This window comes from Poecilia latipinna, unplaced genomic scaffold (assembly GCF_001443285.1).
Source record: "Poecilia latipinna isolate Pla-1442-1.1 unplaced genomic scaffold, P_latipinna-1.0 Scaffold366, whole genome shotgun sequence".
Lineage (NCBI taxonomy): Eukaryota > Metazoa > Chordata > Actinopteri > Cyprinodontiformes > Poeciliidae > Poecilia > Poecilia latipinna.
Window position 1 is genome coordinate 71,589 of NW_015112982.1, and position 11,369 is coordinate 82,957.

Below are 11,369 nucleotides of genomic sequence, written 5' to 3' on the forward strand. Positions count from 1 at the left end.
TTTTTTGGATTTTTTTTAAAATGTATGGTATCGCCCTCATTCCCCCCCCCCCCCCCTTCTTCTTCTTCTTCTTCTTCTTCTTCTTCTTCTTCTTCCTTTGACTCCGGGCACACAGCCGTGGCTCATAATGTGATGTTGAGTGTGAAGTTGCTGTGTGTGCTGCTGTGGTGGATGTGGGAGCCCCACCTCCTCCCACGCTCCGATGAGTAGAGAGAGGCGGCAGAGAGAGACGGGAGGAGGAGAGAGCTGGGGAGCAACTAACATACCCACAGTATCTCATCACTTGCTCTCTGGAAATGCTTCAGATGGGCTCCTTATAGTAGCTGCAAAAAAAAAAACAAAAAAAAAAAAAAACGTTGCAGAAATGCAATTCCTGCCGCTGCCGTTCAGACATCCTGTGCGTCCTTAAGAGTTCGTGTTGAGCTCCGGAGAAACTTGGACCAAAAGGAATATGCGTATTTTGGCAGGGATCATGTTTTTATTTTCTTCTTCTTTTCCTACATTTATTTTGAGGGATGAAGATGGCCATACGGAGTGAGAATCTTCATTTAGGTTTGTTTTGAGAGAGAGAGAGAGAGAGAAAAAAGCCCCAGATCTCAGACGAACTGCTGCACTTTAACTTCCCCACTAGAAGGAAGAGCTGTCCGTTCTGCGAGATCCAACAGACGACGGGCTGGGCTCAGGATCCCCTCAATTTGATGAAGAAAGTTCTGATTTGCAGCTCGGTGGATTTTTTTATTTTTATTTTTAAGTGATTCCTTGACGGAGGTTTGAGGGTTGGAGACCTGCCTCTGTGGACATACAGGCTGCCGACGAGCTGCCACAAACGCTTACGCACAAGTCTCTGGCTCAGGTATGTATAATATAAATATACGTGTTTTTTTTTTGTTTGTTTTTTTTTTCTCTTTCAAGTTTTTTATTTTCCAAATGAAGTTCTGCTGGCGAGGTTTCGCATTTGCTTTCGAGCCGTTCGATACGCTTTTAGTAAATGCCACAAGTTGTCCACCGTGCAGTGAAATAAGCTGCAGCTGGCTGGTGTTACAGGTTGATAAGATGCTGTGCTGATGGAGAGAGGCAGCAGTCCAGATATGTCGCCCACATTCAGCATCCGCCGCATTGATTGATTAGACGATGCATTTCAATTAAGACACATCCGAGGAGATCCAACTTCCAGCCTCCAGTGAGTGATGGCATGAAGTCATTAAGTCTGCGTATCAGCGCACTTGAGCGACATTACGAGTGCATGCGCTTCAGTCTTCAATCCGACGGGCTGATTGCATTTTTATAATACCATTACGGTTCTGTGAAGCAGAAAATGCGATCCAATTGTATCACCCCTCTCTCCTGTGATTTCCATTTATTTATTTATTTTGAGCTCCGATCTAGGCGCAAACACCACACTAATCGCCATCATTAGTGATTGGGGAGGGGGTCCGAGGGGGATCTTAATTTGGCGCTCTTTCCCGGTGCAAGGCAGTTTTCTGCGCATATTAATGCAAAGATAACTGGAGTCGAGTGTAGTTTTCCTACGGAGGGGGGCAGGCATCGCGCTCGTAATTGGGAAGAACAGATCTTTGATCAGCGCATCCTCTCTGCTGAGAGTCAGGGGTGTTGTTCTTTCCTCGCCACTCCACCGACCACCAGGCACATTTTAATAGTCTGTGAGCCACATAGTGATAGCGGTTCAAGTTCCCATATGGACTGTAGGCGAGTCTTCAAAGCCGTTCAAACAGAGAACAGAGCAGATCAAAACAGGACAGTAACCCACTTTCACCCCTGACTACCTCAAAGAAGCTGTCTGTCTGTCTGTCATATTTATGTATTATTTCAGGTGTCAATATTTGCTCTCTTAGGTATTTTTTAGTGCTCGTTACAGATCTTAGTGACCCAAATCGTAAAAGGTGCGTTAAAAACATAGTTATGATGGAAAATAGTTTGTGTTGTAAGAAACATGTGCATTCGTTGCAGTTGATGCCATTGCAAAATTCTACAATAACTTAGGTTCTTGTCAAACCCAGGACCTTCTCGGTGCAAAGATACAGAGCCAACAAGTGCAAAACAGCCTGACGTGCTTCAAAAGACTTTTGTTGACAAGCAATTGAATTTGGACAGCAAATAGAGCCCGATTTTACCAAACCTTTGATCAAAACGTGAATCCTGAAGACACTAGCTTGAGCTAACCGCTAAGCAGAGAAAAAGGCTAATATTATGAGTGAAGGAATTCCTTCTCTTGCCCGAGGGCATGTTTTAAATCTTGGGGGAAAGCCAGTGAACACAGAAGAAGAATTCAAATATGCATAGAGAGAACACACACATATTTTTCGGGGATATTACAGTTAATATTCAGTATTTACCAACGTACTTAGTTGTCTGTCCATATTGACTTTCTGACCAAATGCTTGGTGAAAGCACTTAGCTAGCACTGAGTTGGGCTAGCTACAAGAATAAGGTTATTATCTCTATCTATCTATCTATCTATCTATCTATCTATCTATCTATCTATCTATCTATCTATCTATCTATCTATCTATCTATCTATCTATCTATCTATCTATCACGCTGGCGACTATCCGTTGTTTTGAGGGGTTCTTGACGGTTTTGGGGTCCTAAGCAGTGGCTTAGTTTGCTTCTGCCTCAGTCCGACTCTGCTCTGATCTGGTCTGTGTAAGGAAGCGGGAATACGAATACCATGAACCATCATTATGCACATTCTTCTCTTTACAGAATCATGTAATGTCTGATTGCAGCCTCTTTGATCTCAATGTAGTTAATAGGATTTTTTTTTTTTGCATTTGATTGCAGCCACCCTCCATCAGAGCTTTTTTGTGTGGCTCAGATTACATCTAACTGAACGAAATGGCAATGCACCTAGCAAATATTCTCCAACCAAAGGCCATCACTTTCTCATTACTACAGGGCTGTGGGGGGATGGGGGAGGAGGTTCTGCTCTCAGTCCAAATGTGCAGCCATAACATTTTGCAGTAAATTCTATTGGATGGATCAGCTGTTTAAGGGGGACCCATAGCTTCTGATACTACCCATCATAAATCATGCAGGTGGGAGGGTAATGGATTTTACCTGTTATACTAGCTAAAGGCGCAGAGTCAGCCGATACATCAAACCACATCAGTGGAGAAAATCATTAAATCACCCGTTATCTCTCCATGCTGGCTAAGCAGCAATGAGCACATCCTACAGGGAGAATTCGCGGCCTTGATTTGTTGTATGTAACAGGTGAAGGCGCAGGTTTGAGCCAGGGGGGCTTCGGCTTTGCTGTGGGATCAGAATCACCTCTTGCTGTTGTTGCAAAACAGGGCAAGGCAATGAGATCAAAGTAATCTTTTTATTAAAGGCTGCCTTTTATTATTCTCCTTCACCCATGCTACATCATTTACGATGACGCCTCAGTTCATTTTGCACTGGAGTTTATTTATTTTTTATTTTTTGTTGTTTTGTTTTTTGTTATTCCTGCTGGACCCGAGGAAACCCACTTAAAGAGCAAATGTCACCCAGTCACTCACTGAGTTGACTCGGGACGCACACAGTCGGTCTCTATGGCAACCAGAGCAGACATGCGCAACAACACAATTACATTTTTCCTCCGTGTTAACTATCTCCATTTTGCATATTTAGTAGTATAACACACATTTAACAAGCCACTGACAGCCTTTTTGCTTCTCAATCCGGAAAAAGTGCTTTAGATCTTCAACCACCCTTTAAAATAATGCAAAACATTAAGCATTTCACAGCCTAAGTCTTTATGCCACTTAAGCGAAATAAAGAAAAATAATGATGGGAATTGTAATTGACTGATGATGTTATTGATTTTGAAATGTACTACCTGATGAAATACACCTCTGTGAATTTGTTGGAACTCCATTGGTTGAATCGGAAGTTGGATTTTTACACATTTGAATGTAATAATCAGTGCTAATAACAGCCAAATTACATTTCTTTTCTTTTTTTCCTCATGGTGAGATGATCAGCTTTGCCTGGAAAACATCATTTTCCAAACACGTTTTGACAGCTGCGTGTAGCGAAAAGGTTTTTGTAGCAAACACGCATGTGGAGGTGTTTTAGGAAGGGGTCGACCCAGAGTCAGGATGAATGAGCAGGAGCTGATCCTCAGCAGGGCTAAAAATATTTCTGTTTTCCTGTGGCTAGTGTAGGAGTAAGTTTAGCATGTAGTGAGTTTTTTTTACAGGTCACTGCCGTGGCAGAGTTCGGCAACCTGAGCTTCATTTGTGCAGAGAAGCAGGCTCTCCCGAGAAAAGCCACACACTTAGAGGCGGCGCAGGGACGTTGACTCAGAAGTCTGACGTGTTCTCGTGAACAGTTAGGGTCAGCTGGGCGGCATTACGGTGTGTAGATTTCAGCTGGAGCAGGGCAAGTCTTTCAACTCCCTTACAGTGACCAAAAAGAAAAAAAAAATGCAACATCAGTACTTGGCTGAGCCTTTACGGAGAAGGAGTGGTTGCTGATTGTGCTGTCTTTGAAAAGCAGTGACGGAAACCGCTAGATGTGCAAGCTAAGGAAGAGCTCAGCAGAAGAGACAATGGAATGGGATACAGAAAAGTACATCATTGTTTGCGCAGTTTCTCTTGAAATTATTACAACTTTCTCAAAATCTTCTCTCCCTTTTCATTTAGCCGGTGAGATCTTCAGTCAAACACACACACACACACACACACACACACACAAAAGTTTTTGCACAAAACTCTTTCTCTGCTGGAGAATTGAGGATTTGCTGTGGATTAAGACATTCAAGTATTTTCTGAACTTGGTGTTTGTCTCTGTGTAAAATAAATGATGATTAAAAATACTTTATATTCATCGTAAATGCTGTGCTCATTGTTTTCTCACAAGTAGCTTGAAACTCTGCGACTAAAACTAACTAGTGACCACTCACAGCTGGAAGGCTATTAAAAAATATATATGTTATTGCGTCTTCTTATGTTAGTTTCTAAAGAGAGATCAAAATCAACCAAAAAAGAGAAAAGCTTGATAAAAATGTGGCATTCGAAATCCTAAAAGATGCCTTTCTGGTCATTTTACGGTCATCTAATGTTTTAGCTTTGTATTACCTAAAGAACAAATATAGACGAAGCGGCTTCTAAATTTAGTAAAAATTGCAGTTGCTTCTTTAACAGACAAGCCGCCCGTAGCTTGCCATAATCAATTCTAAACCACTTTTATCTTAGCACATAATGCCTGGTGCTCCTTCACTTTCTGCGCCATGGCTGTCTCAGAGTTTTCAACTGAAAATATTTTCGCACAGCAATCTTTGTCTTTCTTGTAAGCGTTTAGCAGATGTCTTTCAGCCAATTCACGGGGCGCAGCGCAGTCTCATCACTCCGGCACTTTCTCTGACGTGCCTTTAGAATTTCTTTGAAGCGTCGAAACAATGTAACGGTGCTTTTTCAAGGTTTTAAAATCATAACATCTTAAACCTTGATATTAGTTACTGGCCCGTGCCTCACTTCTATGTTACGCTTTCCCGAAGCTTGAATGCATGGCCGCAAAATGGTTTTGTAAGAAACAGTAAGATATATATATATATATATATACTTTTTTTTTTCATTTATCTTAAAATTGTGAAGGCATATTGTCTGTCAGCAGCTACGCTGAGAATGAGTCATGAAGACGTTTCTCTAATGGAGTGGCCTTGCAATAGTTTCAATAATCTGGATTTTAACTGGCGGCGTTCTTGAATCTTGGCAGTTCTAGTCGGCTTTAAGTCCCTTCTTATATACTTCCTTCCTCTCTGAAGGCAACAATCCCATCATGGAGTTTGATGCTGTTTTTGAAGGCCTACTTTCATACAGTGTTGTGGGACGCCTTCAGTTTTCCCTCTGTGTTGAAACCATCTGGACCGTTGGCTGATCACACCATGTGGCTGTTTGCTGAGTGCTGCTTCAGAGCTAGAGTTAAATTAATATCCCTGCTCAGACTGTAAATCGCTTGATTGTATTAGAAGTGCTACTTCCTGAAATATTCCTCCATCTCCTGGTCACATTTAATGAGGTGTTTTGATGAGAACATTTCTTGGGCATTTTCAGCTTTAAAAAGGAAATGGCAGCATTAGCAGAATGGCAAATAGTGAATGGGAAAACAATTAATATTGGCTTTCTGGAACCATATCAGCTTTCCATAAAAAACAAAAAAACAAACAAACAAACAAAAAAAAACACTGTTTACAGAAAATGCATCACTTTTACTGCATTTGCATTCAGTTTCCTCCCTCTCCCCCTTCAAATATTACTCAGATCAAGGTTTGCCTGTGGTGCAGCAAACAAAAAAGTTTTGGTAGAATTTTTAACTCATAATGGGTTGTTCACTGATGGCAAAAATAAATAAATAAATAAATAAATAAAAAAAAACAAAGTGTTTTCTTTCTTACCTCTGCTTCTGGGCATTTTCAGGTTGAGTTTTGAAAGCCTTAAAATGTTCTTCTTTCTCCGTCTTACTCCTCCTGAATATTTTTAAATATTTTGCCTTGCATGGCAGGCATTGTCCCCATTATCATACATTTTATTCAAGTGGAAGCCAAGACCTTTATTTCGAAGCTCACTATGAAACATTTGATTTAAGGGGAGTTGTCGGGACTCTAAGAAGACAAACACATTTGCGGTCCATGGAATAACTAACCCCTTGCTCCTCTTTTTGATTTTATGCTGATTTGCGATCGGCCCAAATCAGCTTGTAAGTCTTATGGGTCTCCACACCATCTGGGCTGGCAGATGATAACCAAGCTTTTCTAAGGGAAAAAGCGCTGAGAAGCAGGAAACGCCACTCCTGGTCGTATTCAGCACTTCTAATTTCTGATTTATTTATTTTTTATTTTTTTCGCTCACGTAGCGAACTTTTGTGAGACATATAGCAGGTCTAGAAGTCTGACACAATTCATCAGACGCCAGCCTCAATAGAAATTCTCTTTACTCTCTGAGTACTTTGGGGGGGAAAAAAAAAAAAAAAAAAGTGATACTTTTGAAGTTTTTGGTCTAATGTTCGTAGGTATGAAACCTGAAATAAAATGTCAAAGACATGGTTTCAGTGAAAGTCTACTGTAAGAAACTCTTGCTATGCGGTAGCATGTTTCACTAACAACATTACTTTTTAGCGTCAATGTAAACAAAGAAAAAGAAAACACCAATTCACTGGGCTGCCAGGCACAGAGCCATCTGGAAGACAGGCATGAGGCCAACTGGAAGGCATTAAGTCATGAGTGTCATCAACCATAACAGTCATGTCACTATCAAAGCATGCCTGCTCATGTTAGAAGTGGCTGTAATAGCTGAGGGACAGTTCCAGCTAAACAACACATAATGAAATCAATTAGGGGTTTTATGTCTAAATGGCCATTTTGTAAAGAACTAAACTCAATAGTCAATATTAAATGAAAATAGAAACCGAGGAGGAGACATTTGGAGAAAGCAGAGGAGCTTGACATTTGTCTCAGATCATCTGTCTCGTTCCATATTGTCAAGACAGGACAGTATGTAAAAAAACAAAACGGTTAGTAAAAGTTCAATTCTGGAGCTTTAGGATTTACAACATTTTACTTGGATGCGAGAGCCGCATTGAAATCTGTGAGGTGGAAGCCGCTGAACTTCCACCTCACAGACGATTTTAGAAGCTCAGATACAACAGTGGTCATTTGCAAGCTCTGTTGAAGTAAAGTTGTATTTTTTATTTTTTATTTTTTTCAAATTAAAAGCAGAACCTCTGACGTCCAAACCTGGAGAAAACCTCCGGAGAACACTCAAGTCAAACATCTCTTTCAGATTCTCCCTAAAGCTAAACAAGAAAGGCAAAAATGTATATTTTGACTAAGTCTGATTCAGTGAAAAAGAAACGGCGGCTTTGAAAACTTTTTGTTTACATAAGGCCTTTTTATTTCAAAATAAATATTGAAAATTATTGCTTAAGAATGTTTTTGGGAGGTATGTACATATATATAAGCAACGCTGCAATCTACCAACTGTGATGATTTCTAAATAGTGTCACAAGTGTTACAGTGTCGATAGTAATGTTAGTCGAAACTGCAGGAACAGTTTTTCCACAGTGTCTTTGCTGCGTTTGTCATTTTGCCGGTCTGTTCCTCATGCGCTCATGAACACACACACACACACACACACACACACACACACACACTCACAGCCCTCACCATTCACGCAACATTGACTAGAGGTCTCCCCCCACAAATGTAAAAGCTTACACATCAATACACGAGCAATTAGTGCATCAATACCAGCACTTCCAATTTCAATGTATTCAAAAGGAAATGGGATTTCTCATTGAATTTCTCTGTATTTGGGCTTCGGTGTCTAATAGTAAACATTTTATTCTTCTCCAGCTCGTCATTTCATGTAAACGGAGGGATGAATTTTACTTAGTCTGCTTCGAATGGTTGTATTCATATATTTACAGGCACATCCCAGATAAGTATAATGATAATCAGTTTTATAGTTTTCTTTCAGTATGTGAAACCTATACGTTACAGATATTCATCACATGTGTGACGAGAAGAAATATTTCAAGGTTTTATTTGATGTATTTTTGATTATTATGGCATACAGATAATGTAAAAAGTATTTTAAGCACTCAATACTTGGTTGAGCTCCCATGTACATGAATTACTGCGTCAATGCAGCCTGGAGGGGATCAGTCCATGGTAGTGCTGAGGCGTAATGCAAGCCGACGTTGCCCTGGTAACTTAGATACAGCACTCTGTGAATAACTTGCTTCTTTAACATTGACTTGTTGTGGCTTACTATGTGTCAATGATTGTCTTCTGGATATCTGTCACGTCAGCAGTCCTACCCATGATTGCATAGCCTACTGACCCAGACTGAGAGATCATTTAAAAACTTCAGAAACCTTTGCAGGTGCTTTGAGTTAATTAGGTAATGTAAATGTGGTCGTGTGAGTTTCCAGTATTTAATCTTTTCACGATATTTAAATTTTCTAGGATACTGAATAGTCAGTGTTCATTATATCTTTGAGCCACAATCATTAAAATTACAAGAAATTAATGGTTGAAATGTTTATGTGTTATGAATCAAATATGAGTTTCATTTTCTGAAGAGAATATGAGACGGGAAAACATTTAACTTTGTCACAGTATCCTGTTTTTTCACATGTACCTGCGTAGTAGTCTGCAAAAGGTCACCTGAGCCACGGCTGCTTTGATCCTCTTTTGGCTTAATGTAAATTGGAAAGTGGGGAAGATGGCACAACTGCAGTGTTAAAAGGAATTTAACGCTGCAGTTTTTACAACTTTTTCTTTTTTTAATCATGTAAAGAAGGTGTAGCTCACAACATCTGAATTGAAATCCATGACTGGAATTAAGAAATATGCAAAAAAAAAAGCATTTAAAAAAGAAGCAAAGACAAGACATCAAATAGTGCAAAGAAAGCTGGTCATACTATGAAAACTCCTGTGTTAACACATAAGACATGCACTGATTACATAGGTCTCACTTCTCTCCACATAGTCAGTAAGTGTTTCCACTCATGAGTCCTGAGGGGAAACACAGGAGTCCTGTGTTGGAGTACCCCATACTCCAATGGTTCTGTGGTGAGAACTCTTGGTAAGGGCTGTGTTTGCATTGCCAGCAGTCGGTGGGGCTCATTGCCATTGAAAGTCCACCAAGGCTCCTCTTTGTCACTGATTCCATTTATAACCTTTATGGACAGAATTCCTAGAAACAGTCAAGGTGTTGAGGGCATCCATTTCTGCTTTTTTCCCCAGATGATTTGGTCCTGCTGGCTTCATCAGATCATGATTCCCACCTTTTAGTGGAGCAGTTCGCAGCCGGGTGTCAGGCGACCAGGATGCAGATCAGTGTATCCAAATTCGAGGCCATAGTCATGAGCCAGAAAAGGATAGTATAGGAAAGTATCTTTGGGTGAGAAGAAGTCCTACTGCACATGGGGGGATTGAAGTAATTCAGGACTTTTTAGGGTGTCTGATCTCTCCCTTACAGATGGGATGTGAAGCTTGGCCATTTGGCAGAGCCACTGCTTCTCCACATTGAGAGGAGCCAGCTGAGGTGGTTCAGACATTCATTTTGCCTCATAGAAATTCATTGCTTACCCAAAGATAAATAATTACAGTCAAAAAAAAAAAAGGAAAACAACATCCATGCATGAAATTTATTTAAAAGAAAATGACCAAAAGAAGAATAAAATACGCATCACGCCACACTAAAATCATGTGCTTCTGGAGTTTCATACTGGCCGGCCCAAAACTACAGCTCCGACAAAACGTTGACCGCACCTGCACACTTTTCTTGCTTCTTTATTGTGTGCCTTTTCTTCAGACACTTGCTACTTTGCAGGACTGCAAAATCATGGTCATTCAGATCCAAAAGCGTAAACCACATTCTCTGCACAGATTTAAAGGCGCTCGCTAAATCCCCTCTATGTGTCACAAATAAGCCACCACAAAGATACTTGACAAATTGTTGGAAAAAAAAAAAAAAGGTAATTTTTTTTCTTGTCAAGAAATAATCCAATCTTTGCATTAAGAGTGATTTGCTTTCAAATCACTTATCTGCTTAGAGAACAATTAAAAGGTTAATTGTAATGTATTCATGTTTTACCCTTGTAAACCTTTTGATTTTCTTGCGAAAGTATGACGGCCTAGAGCCTTTAATGGGCTATGCAGCCTTTAGTTTTCCTTTAATTTTATCAGCTCAAGTAAAAACAAGGAAATTAAATTATTTTGTTAAGATAGTGGCGGAGCAACAGCATTGACTATGGATTGGTCTAGCCTGACTAATCCCTCAGCCGTACGAGCGAGTATCGATCTGTATATTCAAACAGTGCATTACTAACATGAACCCACTGTATTGCCTCACAGCAGGCACTGAAGGCGTCAACGTGAACAACACGTGACGATTGTTGGTGGTGCACTCCCCCGATGCACTGCACATGCAAAGCGGTTAAAAAAATGCTTCCACCATTAAGTTTTCCAAAGCACCAGACCATGCTGCTTAACCTCAATGATTTGCTCCTGTTTCAATTACCCATAACACACAAACTCAAACACACACATAGCTCACACAGCTCCCCCACTCAATGTCTAGTGGTATAATACAGAAATAATGAGTCTCTCTGGTTGTGAGATTTCGTATTATATTTTTATTTGATTATTCAGCTGAAACAATCCACACCGGCTTTCCAGTTTGTTTTATGTGTGTGCTTGCGAGATTTAATTTCATGTTCTGACATTAATTTCTGCATGGAATTCATAAAGTCAAGATATTTATTGAAGCTCTTGAAGCTTTGGGAAAGAAACAAAGCCATTGTGGGACGTGTTTATTATTGCATTTTTCAGAAAAAAAAAAAAAAAAAAGTAATTC

General features: G+C 40.2%; 1 protein-coding gene across 1 annotated transcript in view; it reads left to right on the forward strand.

Moving 5' to 3' along the window:
* The first annotated feature begins 138 nt into the window (after window positions 1-138).
* Window positions 139-11,369, forward strand: part of pcdh1a (protocadherin 1a) — a 170,058-nt gene continuing 158,827 nt past the window's right edge. The window contains exon 1 of the mRNA XM_015036385.1: window positions 139-853. The gene's annotated coding sequence lies outside the window, so the exon portion shown is untranslated. The remainder of the gene's footprint in view (window positions 854-11,369) is intronic.